Here is a 17,682-nt window from a genome sequence, read left to right on the forward strand (position 1 = left end):
TCTGCGGCTCAATCAAAAAAGCCATGAAAAGCTCGAGTCGTCGTGGCTTGGACCTTACATCGTCACAGAAGTAATCGAGGGAGGCGCATACAGGATAAAGGACAAGAAGTCAGGAGCTATCGAGCCAAATCCTTGGAACGTGGCACAACTCAGGCGTTTCTACGCCTAGAGTCGAAATATAGTCCTCCTTGTAAAGCTACAATGTACTGAAAAGCCCGCGAGTTTTCAGACGCACTCTTTTCCTTTTTCGGGGCACCGAGTGGGGCCGGAAAAGGTTTTTAATGAGGCGGACTCGCGGTGCTGCAATATAATAAAGATAGTGGAAATATACATCTTTTCCTTCGACATGCTCGGGGGCTTGCGCCCAGACATTACAATATATATATACAACGCCAACGAACAAAATATCTCGCCTTAGTGCAAAGCACCTCGCCAAATAAAAAAGACGATACAAAATAGTGGTCGACAAAAAGAGCCCGGGGGCTAATACCCGCAAAAATAGTACAATCAATATAGTTCATTGTTTCTGCCTTGGTTTAACCTCACATATACAATAGAGAAAATTGTCACCAAAACGCTCGGGGGCTTGATGAGGAAAAATAAAAATACTCATTGACTTTACAATATAGATTATGTTTACAACATACAAGGTGCAATTACTGGAAAAACTTGGCAAGCTAAAAGAGAAACCCTCAATTGCTGCCTAGTACATCATCTATGGTCATCCGTTCAGTATTTACAGTACGAGTACTATGTTCCGCATAGCTACCCTTCACGAAGAATTCAGCATCCATCCGAAGAAGTTCATCCATCATGTCTTCTGCTACAGGGGTCACAATATCATCAATTTTGCCAACGTTCCTTTTCCTTTTCGCCATCTTGGCCAGGCACTTGGTAACAATTTGACTCACGTCAAACTTGGGATAGCAGATTTTTATCATCATCATAGCAAACCTGGCGCCGGCAGACAGTTGAGCCCGCACAAATCCATGGATCCGAGGGGCATCTCGAAATTTATCCATCAAAGCAGGAAGGGTTTCTGGCATCTCATTACGTGGGAACATAGTGCGGTAAACTAAGGATAATGTCCTTGTACAGAAGTCGAGAAATTCGCGGACCTGACCCGCGCGATCTTGAAATCTGACAATTTGGCGGGTACGTTCAGGTGTACCCCAAAAGTTGGAACCATGCTCTAGTGCAAGTTTGAGAAGCGCATTGGATCGAGCCTCAACACGTTCATCTTCGGCAGCAGTGTCCAAAAAAGAACCTGTATTAGCAAAAGAATCAGCAGGGAAAGAGAAGACAGCAGGAGAAAAATCAAGCATGACCAAGTTAATGAAGCATACCGGTCATATCCAAGCTGGCATCAAGCATTAACTCAAGCATGAAATTCTCTCGTCGAGAAGCTTCAGCAGCCTCAGAAACCGCAGTTTCCTTTTCAGCTATAGCATCTTGAGCCTGTTGAAGCGCAATCTTTTCCCTCTCGGAAGATTTTCGAGACTGCTCCATTACCATAAGTGACTGTTTCTTGATAGACTGGAGTTGTTGACGAAGTTCTGCCAATTCTTGTGCTGAACCCCTACTTGAGGAATCTTCGGCAAATTCATCGTCGACAGGCGTTTTCTTCGAGTAGGATGAGGTGGGAACAGCATTGCCAGGACGAGTCGAAGTATAGTTGTCAAAAATCAACTGGAAATAAAAATTTCGACATCAATCATCAAGCAAAATAGATTTCCATTGATATTCGAAGTATTTACATGGCTATTACAAAAGGAAGGCCCCTAATGAACTACTGAGGCAGTTGTCGCCAAAAGCTACTGTGGCGACAGCATCAAAAGAGAAGTAAAAAAAGAAGAAGACAAGATGGTCTACTTGACCTCCGGCTTCGATGAACTAGGAGCAGGAGTTGGCTTGCATCCAAGATAGGCGAGGATTTTCTTTGAATTTGGCTTGGCAGCCTTAATCAGCAATTGCCATCTCTTCGTCTCCATCTCCTTTACGTCGCCAACTCTCGCCCAGTCGACATCTTGTTGGCTGTCGGCGACCAAGGCAATAGTGCCTTCAACGCCAACCTTCAAGCCTTCTTGCCGAAGCTTGAGCCCAAGATCTTCTTGAGAATTGAAGCATTTGGCGAGATCGGTAAAGGGCGCGGGTTCCTCTTTCTTCGGGAAGAAGTAAGGAAACAACTGCGAGAGGCCTGCTCTGGCTTCGGAAAGACCTTCACGCGCCTCATCTCCATGGATCTCAAGGAGGGAGAGAGCGTCGAGAAGGCAATCACCCTCAGGGTTATCCAGCTCATAATCTTGCTGCGTCCTCCCTAAGTGAGTCGCAAAGAAGTTTGTCGGAAGCGAGACAAGAAGAATTCGATGATCCGAAAGAATAAAACAGATATGAGCACTTACTAACAAAACGACGACTTTGCGACTCCAAGCGAGCAACAATTTCTGTCTCGCGAGCAGATTGCTGAGTTATATGTTCGCTCAAAGAAGTTTCCGCGTCGTGAAGTCTTTTCCGAAGATCTTCGACGGCGGCAGCATCTGTTTCAGCTTTCCGGCGAGCTTTTTCGCTTTGCTCTAACTTGATAGCAAGAGCGTCAGCACGTTTGTTGGATTCCGCAAGATTTTCTGCATAATCAACGACAGTAAAAAGTTATGACAAAAAAATGGTGTATGTTTCGCAAAGGAAGCAGATAAAAAGGTACCTTCAAGCTTCTTGGCATGGTCACGGTACCCGACGAATTGGGTACCGAGGCGAATAAACTCCTTCATCAAAGGCTGAAGAGAAACCAAAAGAAAAAGAAGAGTCAATATAGGAAGGAAAAGTTCGATAGGACTTAAGCAAGAAACAAAGGGGAGTCGACAAATGCTGAAATGTTCGCAAAAAGAAGAGTGAAAAACTTACATCATCCAATGAAGGAGTCGTGGAACTACCAGTCAGCAGGAGAGGTTCCTTGGCTGGTTCTACCCTAGCTCTCTTTGGTGAAGAGGCTCGGGGGCTGGCAGCTGGAGTCGGATGCTCTGTATCTTGTTGAGGAGGCGAAGTTTCGTCCCCATCAGGTTGAGCTTCAGAGACAACTAAAGTACGAGACGTGCTCGTTCGAGCAGTCGCGTCAATAGGTGTATTTTCATCCTCATCGCCACTACAGCAAATAAAGTGACAAGATAAGAGACAAAATAGACAAAATATCGAGAACATGCAACCAAGTGTAGCAAGAACTTACGAGCTGACAAGAGCATCTTCGTAAGGGTTGAAAGTTTTCCTTCCAGCATCAGGAACAACTTCTTCGGCACGCGAAGCGCCGGCTTTGGAGGTGCCGGAATCAACAACCTCGCCCCTTTTTCTCTTGTTCTTCGGAGAAGCAGCTGGGGGAGGAGAGCGTGTCGATGCGGTAGCCTCAGTTTCAATCTCCTTTTCAGAGGACGCCGCGGATCTTTGAGAACCCACGATTTCACTCTCAGGGCGAGAAGTACCCTGGTTGTCGTCGGTGACAACGGCCCGTTCTTCGACTTCTCCACCTTCGGGAAGGGGAGGAAGAGGAGACGCAGTTTTATGGTTCTAGACAAGATAGAAAAAGTATCGACATAGATTTATATCAGGAACATCAGTCGAAGAAGTAACAGTAACAAAGAAGAAAGAGAAAAAGAGTGCGTGAATCAAAAGATGATAAAAAATATTACATGTGGGAGCGCATTGGCGGCGCTATATGGCGTCACACGGCAAGATGACGGGACGGTGTCCTTCTTGCTGAGCGACGAGATCTTTCGGACAAGCTTTTCCAAGTCCTTGACCGATAAATCTGCCGACAGGCGATCCACATCTTCATCGCCAGCATACAACCAAAGGGGATTTTTGCGAGTTTGTAGCGGTTGCACCCTAATCCTAAGGAAGTATGCTGTGATTTGGATACCCGACAATTCTTGTCCTCGGGTATTTTGAAGTTGGTGGATGCGCGTCATCAGTGCATCTGTCGCCGCTTTTTCTTCGTCGCTAGCTTCTGCATCCCAGGAACGACGGCGACAGATCTTTTCGGCACCATCAAAAGGAGGGATGTTGTCTTCAACAGAGCCATGATTCTCCTCATGGATGTACAACCATTTTTTTGCGCCACCCTTGAACTGAGTCAGGGAATTTGACGTCAAAGTATTCGACGTCAGGGCGTACGCAGATAACAACTCCGCCAATGTTATACGAAACATTGGCAGAGCCATTGCGGCGACAGAGAAAAATGCGCTTCCATAAAGACCAGTTAGGCTGGACTCCAAGGAAGGATTCGCAAAGGGTGATAAAAATCGAGATGTGGAGAATGGAGTTGGGAGTGAGATGGTGAAGTTGCAATCCGTACACGAAAAGCAACCCTCGAAGAAAATTGTGAATGGGGGCAGAAAGGCCACGGATGAGGTGGTCAACAAAACTGACCCGATATTCCATTGGAGGGGTTGGATAGCTTTCTTCGCTGGGGAAGCGCAGTGCGTCTTGCTTCTTGCTGATCCCCAGTTTCTTCAGCAAGTTGATGTCTTGAGGGGAGATTTTGGATCTCTCCCACTCGGTGTTCCCCAGATCTTCGGTCGCCATCTTCGATTCGGGAGTGTTGTGCCTCGTGAGCCTGCGCGGTGGCATCAACAATGGCGTAGGAGCAAAAGGCGAGCGTGGTGGAGCTCAAGAACTGTGGGGCGCAATGGAGGATTTTGGCAGAGAAGAGCAGAGGAGTGGCGCGAGCGAAAGAGTAGAAGGAGGAAGACGATGACCTTAAATAGAGGTGCGGTGAATCGGCGCACCGTTGGATGGAGAAATTGTGCGATAGATGGTGTACACGTAGACAAGGGGTAAAAACGCAATTTCACTGAGAAGGGAAGGAACATGCGCTACAGTGCGTGCGCCAGAAAAAGTGGAGGACGTGTGTCCCCCACTTGCACGACGTGTCAATTTGATAAGAAATTTGGGCCCACGAGACACAGAGAGAGCAGTTCTCGCGTTCTCCCGATATGGTGATCGTGGTTATCATCAGCAATGATGTCACCTTGCCAAAAGGAAATCTCGTCTATGCAGCTTCATAAGAATGGCGACAGCAGAAGATTATTGATTATTTCGAGAAGCCTTTGATCAAATACAAGTTTTTGCCCAAATGCTCGGGGGCTACTTTGGAAAAGAAAAATTTGAGCATGACAAAATAGAAAAGTCGAGAGCCTATGACCAAATGCAAGCATTTGTCCATAGCCTCGGGGGCTACTCCCATCGGGAGCGCTGGTCGCGCACCCGATAGATATGAAAAGTTCGAGAAAGAATGAAAATATAAAGACATGAGGCATTAAAGTGTTGAGCCTACAACCAAGCACTAGTCCTTGGCTGTAGCCTCGGGGGCTACTCCCATCGGGAACGCTGTTCGCGTGCCCGATGAATTTATAAAAAAAGAAGAAGAAAAAAGAAAGAGGAAGAAAAAAGAAGAAGTGAGCATATTTCGAGTTATATAAATAACTCTACATATACTCCCATCGGGAAGGCAAAATAAGTCATCCGTTGACTCAATAAAATGTGCTATTCCAACAGCCGAAAAAGCACTCGACAATATATACTCAAAGCGCCAAAGTAGCGAATAATCTATGAATGCCGCAAAACTTTGCGAAGGTAAGACCCCAGATCCGTTCTGAGTTGCGTGGCGTCGTCTCTGGCGTCGGTTTGCTACTTTTTCCGTATCAACAGATACGAAGAAAAATCCTAACGGACGCGTTAGGTACCCGATAAAATATGACTGGGACTCGACAGAATGGTAAGACCTTAAGCGGCACTCGTCGAAGTTTACACCCGCATCCCGAGATCATGTCCAGGGACGTGGTCTTGAAGTAGGTTTTTGCGGATTGCCACTAGAGCAGCTTAACTAGTACCCGATCCGTCGGATGAACTAGCCCCAACTACCATTATCCCCGTACAATATATGATTGCATATCTAAAGATATGTGATAAATTCGACAGAGTTATTGAATGATTAAAGTTCGAGATTTTCCCTGATTCTGCGATTCAAGCAAAATCTCGGGGGCTACTGACATAGGCATCCCCAATGGGCCTGCCGAAGATGGTACCTGGGGTTTACTGAAGGCCCACGACCCGAAGGATAAGAAGATTCGGAAGCCCAAGATGTTAATAAGGAAAGCTAGAGTTGTATTAGGAAGTATAACTTGTAATCTTGCGGGACGGGTCAGAAACCCTCCCGGACTCTGTAAACTTGTGTATTACGAAACCCTCGGCTCCGCCTCCTATATAAGGGGGAGTCGAGGGACAAAGAAAGGATCGAATTTACTGTCAACACAACCCTAGTTTCATATTCGTCGAGTACTTTTCGGCTGAAACCTTCGAGATCTACTTGCCCTCTACATCCAACGAAACCCTAGTCTACAATCCGTAGGCATTGACAAGTTAATACCTTGTCAGGGGGGAACGTACCCCGTCCCCGCGAACAACGGATACCTGACCCCTGCCGAGGACTCCACGGTGATGTGGGATCTGGGATGGGAGCTGACAGTGACGCGGGGATGCCGGTGACGATCTGACGTAGGGGATGCAAGGGATTCCCAGCGACGAGCTGATGCAGGGGATGCAGGGGACGCCCGACGACGAGCTGATGCAGGGGACGCCCCGCGTCGAGCTAATGCAGCAAAGATCTTGAGCGCCGATGCAGGGGGATTCCGGCGACGATCTCCTCCTTGCGCCGGCGGTCGGTGACGGTGTGCTTGACTCTGTGAGATGTGGAGGAGGAAGGACCAAAGGATGACTTGCCACTACTGGTCGTGGGGTAGGAGAGGCAATCATCGGCTCGGGCCTCGTGGGATCTAGGAGTGACGAGGGGAACGGGCGGTTCGTGGCCTTCGTGTGGGATGGGATTTAGGATATTTTATTAGACTAACATGTGGGGCTCAGATTTCCGAGGGGCCTTGCCAGGGGGAATTTGCCCCCCATCCCCACACCGCCAGCTTATCAGGTACCCGCCCCGCGATCCCCATGGGGACAATTTGTTTCCCGTACCCGGTTCTTAGCGGGTATATCCCCGCAGGTACCCATCCCCACGGAGAAAACTTCCATCTTGAATTCAATCATCCTGATTGATAGAACGAATACGTTTCTTACTATGTCTTCCATTGACAATACTATGAAAATGTCTAGTATTCGAATCCTCTTCAAGAATAAACTGGGATTTAGACCTTTTTTACCATTTAAACTGCTCTTCACATAAAAGTTTTGCTATGTTCGCATTTGATTGGCTCTTCAATTCAATCTCATATGCGGACAATAGCCGAACTTCTGCTAGAGCCTCAAGGTCGTCTATAATATATGAAAGTCGTTGCTTCTCTTTTTTAAGTAACCCTATTGTATGACGAGCCCATCTAGATAGGTGTTTGCGTAAGGCACATATTTTATTATTCCACCTCTATATTGGAGTCTCTCCTACAACCGGTATTTCCCATATTCTTTTAACCATAGCATTAAATCCTTCCAGTTGTAGCCAACCAAGTTTAAATTTAAACCTCCGACTAGCCGATGGTCTAGGTAATCCAGTAATCAACAAAATGGGAGCATGGTCTGATAGACCTACAATACGTTCTAGAGCACGTACTGACACCATAGGAAACTTAGGTTCCCAATTGGTATCCATCAGTACACAATCTAGCTTTTCATATGTAGGTTCCGGAAGATTATTCGTCTAGGTGAACTGTCTTCCGACAATTGAAACCTCTCTAAGATCCAAGCTGTTGATGACCGTATTGAACAGAAAAGACCAATGATTGTCAAACATGTCACTACTTTTCTCGAATAGGAACCCTAGAAAGTTGAAATCCACCCTATGAGAATAGGGTATGGGTTATATTTTGCAAGATTCACCAATTCGTGAAGAAAAACGGCCATCAAAACCTCCTGATCAGCACCACACACGGCGACGAGACTCCATGTGAAATTGTAGGCTTTGTTGAGAATGTGAAGTTTAACTTGAAACTCCCCATACAAAACAACCAACACATCCATAGTGTCTTTCCTGACTCCAAGTAAGATATCCCCGGGTCTTCCGCGAGGTGGACCAGAAAATCACGTAAAGTCTATGTTGCCTGAAATGTGTTTCAACAGACTTGGCACAAAATCCCGGCTACCAGTTTCGGAAATAGTAAAAAAAAATCCCTAATGCAATCAGCAAAATGCAAATGTCGACGCATGTCGGTGCTAAGTATTTTAGGCACATAATGACCTTATGGTTTGACACCAATGGAATTGGTGGCGACCTGGCTTTGGCGCCGCAATACATTGGTGCTGACCTTGCTTCGATAAAAACAATTATTGACGCTGACCTGGAGAGTGATGTTTTGGCACATGGGAGCATATCCTTCTTTTATTTTAAAATGCATGTTAGACGCATCTTGAAATGTTAAAAAATTTGAAACAAAAATTTCGCATGTACATCTTCATGTACGTGCTAAAATCGACTTATCGTGTGTCGTGTGTAAAAAGAACAAAATTCGGTGCTAACACATAGACTTATCACAAGATAAATTTTCTCTTTTTCACGTAGACTACAAAAATATTATTTTTTCGTGAAACTTGACAAACACATATATATTATGAAGATGTACATGTACTTTTTTTGTCAAATTTTTTTAACATTTAAAAGTATATTTTTATGGTAGAGGGAAAATGCCGAATTAAGTTTCTGCGCTGACCTGCACATATTTGGCTCCATCCTTTTTTTGAGGATACCGTCAGATTTATCTTTTTTTTTTAGGATACCGTCAGATTTATCTAATCTAAAAAGAAAAACACAAGTGCCTACATCGGAGAATTAATTGATCAATAGGTCAAAGGTGGGCGCTGCATCATACAACGTACCAGCCCATTTGAGGCCTAAAACGGCTGTCTGGGCTGTCTCTACTATTAGAGCAAGCCGCAGCTGAAAATTGCCATATACTGATAACTAGTTGAATGCCCGTGCGTTGCTACGGGCTTCCTAGTATTTCTTTTAATGCATATTCAACCATAATACAGAAGAAAATTGACAAATATGGAAATAGATCGACAAGTAATATTTCAAAAATTAAAATAATTAAACTCGTCTTTGCTTAAATACAAAGTAAATAAAAAAATCATAATTCGATATCATATGTAGAAAACAACAAGAAACAATTGTCTCTTATTGACTAATATTCTACTTAGCTTGTGTCTTGGAGACTATTATTGCGATGTACAATATTGTGTGACGTTGTAAGCCCTAAGAATCATCCTGTTATGTTTCGCCTCTCGGTCATATCGCTCGTTCATGTTCACATTAGCCAATTGAACCGGAGTTAGCTCCGTGTGTTCGTCTCCATACCCGTCTCAACGCGTCCAACTCCATGTATTGTTACAATACCTAAAAAGGTTAGATATGCTTATCAAATCTTCATTCAACTTTATAAAAAAACTAATTGGATTAGCGTATATTGCAAGATTTACATGTCTTGTGGATGATGTAGATCATGGCAAAAGCATGTGCGGCTTTCGAGGTGACCTTTCATGCATTGTTTGACAAGATAATTATTAAACCAACCAAATAGAATTTGTTACGTAAAATGAAAACATGTGCGGGTGAATAAATTAAATACATGTTCCAAAGACAAGCATGCATGTTAAACTAATTGTGCCTCTTGCTTTCTCCTAATGCTCCTAACTCAAGGATTGGGAGCATCGTTTGTCAAAGCATGCAACTTCATTTATCTGATAGCAAATAAAGATATGTAATCAGTTAAAAAATAACAAACACATAATGTTTCCACCAAAATGTTAAGACATGCTAGAAATGATTTTACAAAAAAAATGACGATTCGCTATAAACATAATAAAAGGACGAAAGCTCCCACAAATTTTGGGGTCTAGAGAAGGGTATTTCTAGGCAGTCCTTCCCTTGCATATTCTGATTTGAACCCATGACCTATAGGACACAAGTGGAGATACTCTACCACTGCGCCAAGCCCGCCCTTCACAATTTGCTATAAACATGAGCCTAAATAATTAGAGTAAGAGAAATGCGTGTAAGTGTAAAGGGACGCGTAAAGTACTTTCTCATGTAGCAAAGACAATGTGCTAAGAAGATTGTTACCTTCACCAAGACCAATTGCTTCGGATGTAGGTTCTAGCAACATTTAGATACCATAATAGTTTTACATCTAAATATGAAATCCTCACCATATATGTCCCTGCAATAATTAATTATTTCATTTCCGTTACGTTTGCATAAATACATGGTGTCAAAATTTCACAGGATAACATGTATCTCCTATCCGAAGACACGCAAAAAATGACGACATAGTATGGTTTCTAGTAATTCTCAGCAGTAGTGTCGACTAATTTGCAGGTGTCATCACTTTTGATTGCCATTATTTATATGAGCATTGCTTCCAATCATGTTCGGTACCAACTTTATAAACAACTTAATAAACAAGCAATCAACTTTGTGTGAATCACCGTGCAATAGCACATAAATGTAGAGAGATTAAAAACCTTTGGAAGTGGTTCATACTTCCAAAATTGATGGCGGAAAGCATGGTGAAACAAAACTCACTCCCAAATTGAAGAAAAGTAGTTTATGTTATCAACATTCAACATGACATCATATGGAAAACATACAACATACAAGCATCGAGGAATTTGAATCGATTTTAAATATGCACTCATTCTTGTTGCGAGATCCATAATTCTGGATACAATTTTTTTATGCCGACAACATGCAGAAATATCATTAAGTGCTAGCAAACCTTCGGTTCCTCTAAAATTATGGTTTGCATATGGTGCAAATTTTTTCTCTGTTCTAAGAAATATTCTTATAGATGTGCATCGGCTTAATCATTTTCTCCGCTCCAGTAATAGCTCCTAACCATTTTCTCTGCTCCAGCAATAACTCGTCCTGTCTCCTGTAAAGTGCATGTACGTGAGATGTTTTTCCTTCACATAATCATTGACCGAAAGGAAGAACCCTAAGATAATGGAATGAAAAAAAAAAACTCTGCACGTAAAATCTCGAACAGAAATCAGAGATATAAGCATGTTATGATAAGTAACGTTGCAAAATGAATCATAAAAGCATGCGGAAGGAAAAAAAGTAAGATTTATAAATATCTTTTTGTACCAACCAGGAATTGTGCTCCTCATTCCTCAACACAGTGGAAATCTTTCCATCAGACCAGTAGTCAAGAAAGGTCAAGGATCTTCGATCTTCAGAAGAAGATATTGCCACAATAGTTCTACACTTAACTACAACAATCTAAAATATCGTGCATAGCTAAATAACATTTGTAGTTACATTCATCTTTCCAAAACATCTTGTATTAGTGAGTAGAGGAAATCCCTTTTATAGATGATAAATATCTCATTCCACTAATTTTCATATATTATTTAGTTTGCCTAGACCTTGCACACTTGGTAGGATCAAACTTTTGTAAAAAATAGCAGCTAAATTAGGCACGGGTTAGCGAAACTAATAATTGACAACTTGACTCGTATTTTTCTATATTGGGAGTTCAAACCACAAACAATCTTTTTGACGGCTTCTTCTAATATACAATTATATGCTTAGGCATGTGTTTGAGAAAAAAAATTCCAAAGAAAACACCTGATTGCTTTACCAATGACAAACCTGAAATTGTACCTTTGCTTCATCAGCGAAGTGCAGGCAATTAAAAATCTCACTCCAACATCAGCCACACATGCGTCGGCTCATTCGGTAGTGTGCACACCTGCTATAGCACATAGCTACAGTTACTTGTTAGTTAATTGGACAAAGCTCATCTAGAAATCCACACACAAGCTTACTCCATACTCAGGGCGTCCATTTCATGAGCAAACAAAAAAGGTCATGGAAAATAGAGATCCAATCATCTTTCATGTTTTGCTTTGAACAATAGAAGCGGACGGGAGTGGAAAGGGGGAATAACTTGGATAAATGAATCCATCCGATTGGAATCTTGCACCAATATTTCACTTTGAAATACCCAAAAAAAAATCATGCAACATATCCCTGATTTGATCAAAAACACTATCCATAAAATAAAAAACAGGACTGAGCATGAACTTGTGTACCTAAAAATGGATCTGAGCACAAGCAATATACCGTGATCAAGAACGCCATACAGAACATCTTCGCGTATAACCAAAAATTAGAGTTGTCCCCTATACAGGATCAGATCAACACCAAAGAAGTACAATGCCAAAAATTCACCAATTCCCACGCCTGGTAAAAAAAGCGGTAACCAGTAATCCCATGCATGAACCACCCGATCACCATCCCCGTCCATGAAAACCATACATGCCATCGCCTAAATTTCCGTCGCCGGGTGTCACCTCATGCTTTCCCTTGGGCAGTGCGGCTTTGTCGAGGGAGAGCCAGCGCTTGCGGAGCTACGCCGCTTTACCGGACGTCCCGCCGATGGTAGGGAAGTTGCCTCGCTGGCCTCGACGCTGGATCAACAATAGCTCGGGGAGGTGGCGGCGATCGCATATGAATGGGACTTATGGCTCGCTGGAGGGGTGTCGCACGTATGTACTGTATTAAATACGGATCAACCCCACGCAAAAAAAATACGGATCAACCCAATTTGTATTGATTCGGATTTAATACGTGATTAGCGGTAGTAAGGGAAGGTGGAGGGGCGACTTACTAAAATGATCAGCGGTAATCGGGCAATTTAATAAGTACGTGATTAGCATTAATAACCTCAGGATCAGATCAAGACGCTGGCTTTGGTTTTCTCTCCAAGTCAACGCATGCCTTGATCCCAGCCTTGTTCCCAACGAGTATGTGATCTTTGGCAATTGACAATAAAGGATATTTTGGAAAGTGTTTATGATAATTGGGAGCTATTTGGCGAAAAGCTCTTTTGGATCATGGGCACCAGTGATCTCAGTGTATTAAAAAATTCGAAAATTATATTTATATATTTCAAAAAATTATGTAGTAAAATTCTAAAAGTAGTCAATGATGTATTCCTCTAACGTATAAAATCTCAATTTACAAATGTTTTGTTTTCTGAGGTACACAAAAATAACAAATTCTGAATTTTTTTTGAGATTTGAATCACTATACTCAGATCCATATTTTTGTTATTTTTGTGCAGCCCAAAATACACATTATTTTCAGTTGAAAATTTACACATTTGTGGGATACAATACTGACTACATCATGATTTATTTTCAAATTTTTCTAAAACTTAAAAATATGATTTGTAATTATTTTTCTGAAAAGGGATCACTGGAGCTCATGTGCACCAAATCTCTATCCGCTATTTGGCAGGTTATTATTTTTTGACATTTATTTGGCAGGTGATTGGCGCTAGGGAGATGTGGATGAGAGCAGATCGGATGTACGGTTAGATACTGAGCGGATATTTTGATGTAGAATCTTTGACATCAAACATTTTTGACGACGTACCAACTGCAATATAATAGTAAAGATAATGTATAGAAAAATCACTTTTAATTTTGGCTGCATGTGCTGCTGACATCAGAAAACCCCATTTGAAAAGTGGAAAAAGAAATCTGAAAAAAATCACTTGTATATTTCGATGTTCAATATCAAGGAAACCCGGCATCACAAAATATTCGAACGAACTACGTGTCTATGTTAATATGTTTGATCTCCTCTGTCTTTATTATTTGCATCAGTTCTTGAGTTCGTTGCTTCTGTACCCTCAAGGTGTTTGATTTAGTGCAAAATCATGTCTGTGTGCGTGGTGTGACCGGGTGCTGTTTTCCAGGAAGGGCGTCAAGTTGGTGAGCTAGGAAGGTCGAACTTGGCGCTGTGAGACTAAGTGCCAGTGGTCGCGACCTACACGTGGGAGACGTTCAGATTAGCATGCAGACTAGGTAATCTTCTCTCCATCCCCATTCACATCGAGAACAAGCATGTGCAACCCCCTTTGCCCCATCTCACAGCCCTCCACGATGGCCAAGTACGGGCTGAGCGTTTCTCCAACGAGCAAGCCATGTGTCGAGCGTTGGGTGGGCAAGGAGAGAACTATTTTTTTTTTTTTTTTTTTTTTTGAGAAACACAGTATAAACGTAGACGCTCACATACACGCACATACACTCACCCCTATGAACGCACACACGCACACCCTACCCCTATGAGCACCTTCGGAAGACTGAGCCGGCGGATTGGATCTTCAAATTGACGAAGTCACCACAGGCGCCTCGCTGTCGACGGGAACGTCGCCTCCCACCGAATGAATATTCCGCCTTTATGAGACACACGGATGTCAAACCCGAGGTTCGAACTCCAGTGCGTGCAGATAACCACCCTCCTAACCACCCAACCTCAGGTTGGTTCTCAGGAGAGAACTATTCTGAACCGTTCGATCAGAGAGAGAACCGTCGATTGTCGCAGAGTGTGATAACATCCGCCCCGTCGAAACCCTAGCCGCCACACCCATGCTCTCCCACGCTCACGGCCCTGCACCCTCTTGCTCCCGCCCCTTCTTCTCCTCTCTGCCATCGCCTCCCACGCACCGGTGGTGGTCGACGGTCCCGACTCGGCCGCGCTGCTGCACGCGCGGGAGCCGGCTTGTTCCCTGTGTAGGTAATCCTGCCTAAATTGAAGCCTGCTGAGGTTGTCCGTCACCCAACATCTACTCCATCTAGATCTGCCGCAACCATCCTCGTCCAGGGAGGTCGAGCCAACGGTACCAATGCTTGACGAAGATGCGTCGGGAGCTTGACTACAGGTAGCCGTCCTGCCGTGTTCCTTTACTTTCTCCTCCCCTGCATCTCTCTGTCCCCCTTTTCCTATTCTTCACCCTTTCTCCCCTGAAGAAGCCACTTCTTTTGCAGAAGCAGCAAACCATGGAGAATTTGGGGCTTCTTCGCCATGAAGAAGCAAGCCATGCCTAATTGTCTGCATCCATGTAAATTGACAACAAGTACTCGTACTGCTCAAAACATTCATGTTGTTTTCTCCAGAAATTTTATCTGAAAACTAGAAGTATATGTTTGGACTTCTTGGATTCTATGATTTGTTTTGCCTAATTCAACACTCTGTTCAGAATTATTGCAATTTCTATTTTGTTCGTACTTGAGAAAATCATTGTATTACTTACTGATATGTCAGGTGCTAATCCTACAATTAAACGACCATCAGGTTAGTGTTGGGCAGCATGCACCTAGGTGATGTTCTACTACTTGTAGACACCAAAGAAAAGAAATATGGGCCATATCTTATGATTCCTCTTCAATTGTACTTCCCTGATTTTGATGTATCGTGATTTTATATAGAGTTTATTTCCATATTTCAGGTGTTTGAATATTATAAACATCACCGGTCCTGATGCCGCTATGGGATTCTTTATTGAAGTGAAGTATCAAGTCTCATCCGCTTTGTGTAGCCATTAATTAAAGGTGATCATACAAATTATGTAACAACTTGCTTATTACCTTCTCCTTTTTGTTCTGGGAGTTCATATTGAGAGCCTTGGTTTCTCTTCTTGTGCGGTCAAGATATGGTTCAATGTTAATTTTGTCATTTCCGGATGAATGGTCTGTTGCGTTACTATAGCAGTTCAGTGCTAATTTGTTATATTCCTGTAAATATTTTGAGAAGCAGATAGGTGCTAAGTTGAAGAGTGACGTGAGAGATAATGGACAAACTTAACATAAATAGTCTATCAAAAGTAGAGGTTGAAAGCTTAGCATGTGATCCACACAATGAACACTGCTTTCTGGTAAGTGATCTCGTTGTTTTTTTAGGATCTACTTTTTATGCACTTTATTTCAACAAGTGGAACTAATAAAATGGCACGAACTTAGCATTGAAGAAGCTATTAACTTTCCGGCGTTAATCCAACCAATTGCTAACATGTCTATAATTGCAGGTGAAACTCTGGGATATATCAAATAACCAGCCTTCGTGCGTCACTTCAGTGTATTCTAAACTCATATGTATGCAAATGATTACCTTCTTTTTATTACTAAAGGATTTACGTCAATTATGTTGCTAGCCCACTTATTGTTATATCAGACATATGTTGTGCCATTGGCATTGGGCCGCTTCTTAAATCTATAACTATGAAAGATATGGCTTCCCTCTCCATAATTTACAAAGATGGTTTTCATACTGATTCATTTTGTTTCAGAGTTTTAGTTATGGCTCTCATACTTGCGTGGTTGCCGCTGATCCTTGCTCCCGCCATGCCAGTGAAGTCTTTCGCAATTTATTGTTGAGATATGATGGTTCTTGTTTTATTGGGTCCATTTGTGCTCGAACAACGGTCTCTCTTTGCATGCATGTGCGTGTTCCAGCAGCGTACCTATTTAGTCAGCAGTTTCATCATGCAGTTTATTTTTCCTATTGTTAAAATACTTTTCCTTGAAGAGGAGGTTAAATTTGGGCGTCTAAAAGGCGGCACCGGTTGTTAGTTTAGGGGAAAGGTCACCACTTGGGACAGATGGAATCTGGACAAGACTATCTATTGTAGTGAAATTTAATTTGTTTATGACCAACTTATTGTATTTTCCCCGGGAGTTTGTAAGCTCCTTCGAAGACAATGGCCTGTAAGAATTACTTATATAACCTGGTTTAGTCTTTATTCACATGCTGCTGCTTCTAATACATTGGTCATCTACATAGCATATACTGTGGTTACGCTATAATTGCAGTTGTAGCACAATCAAGAGAATTTTTCTGGTTCTACGCATGGAAATTCTATAACTTGTCATGAAGGCTTCATAGTTGCTCTGTTTCTGTTGAATTGCCAATTCCACTTAGGCACTTACTCAACTGGGTTAAATTATTCTGTTCTTTTACTTCTTTATTTTGCCAACATAGTTCGATTGCCAATTTTACTCTCTTTCCTGTTGCCATGACTTGATTAAACTGATACAATGCGTGCTATGTCAGATATTGTCATGTTGGGGAAATCGGAGGTACCATTGAGGATGCTAGAGCCTTTGTGCAGGTGAGAGCTTTTTCAGTATAACTTTTTTTGTTGTTACATGTCCTATGATATAATTACGGTCTGAAGCGGATCTGTGGATTATGAGGTCAATGTTGATGGCCAGGATGGGGATGCGTCATCACATGGTGTCGTTCCCGTTCCTTCCCAGGGAGTGTGCTTGGAAGGAATTGTCCAAGTGTTTGCCATGTTCAAGAACTTTGTACTGTGCTTTAATACCATCTAATTTATTTCTAGCTGACTTACTGGATGCCCTCAGGTTTTGTTTTGCCAGTTTCTGATGTTCAAAGCAAGTGGCATGTGAAATTACTTCTTAACCAGGTTTGGTTTCTATTCACGTAGTGCCCCTCGTATTCGTGGTATGTCTTTTGCTCTCTACATTATTGTTTCATTATATTTGTAGTAGCATCAAGAGAATGGAGTAGCTTCACATTCTGAATAGCTGACAATGCCATTTACCACTAAGAACCCTTCTATTTGTTTACAATCTATTGGTTCTCAATTCCGTAGTCATAAAAGCTTGCGCAATATTATCCATTCACATTACCCAGACCACTCATCATGCAGCTAGCCTTTGGATGTGATTTCTCACCATATAACTGAACTCCAGTAATTCCCTTGGTTTTTCTCAATTTAACATTAACTTTTTGTCTCTTTCCTTGATTCTATATTGACGGATTGATGGAATCCTGGCGCTCTCCAAGTAGGGGACTATGGCTGCGAGCAAGGGAAGTTC

General features: G+C 42.6%; 1 long non-coding RNA gene across 1 annotated transcript; it reads left to right on the forward strand.

The window, feature by feature from the left end:
- The first annotated feature begins 15,651 nt into the window (after window positions 1-15,651).
- Window positions 15,652-16,220, forward strand: LOC124651926. The gene is made up of 3 exons (XR_006987529.1): window positions 15,652-15,716; window positions 15,867-15,933; window positions 16,136-16,220. It is a non-coding gene; the product is annotated as an uncharacterized LOC124651926 (long non-coding RNA).
- The last annotated feature ends 1,462 nt before the right edge of the window (window positions 16,221-17,682 follow it).

This window comes from Lolium rigidum, chromosome 5, assembly GCF_022539505.1.
Source record: "Lolium rigidum isolate FL_2022 chromosome 5, APGP_CSIRO_Lrig_0.1, whole genome shotgun sequence".
NCBI lineage: Eukaryota > Viridiplantae > Streptophyta > Magnoliopsida > Poales > Poaceae > Lolium > Lolium rigidum.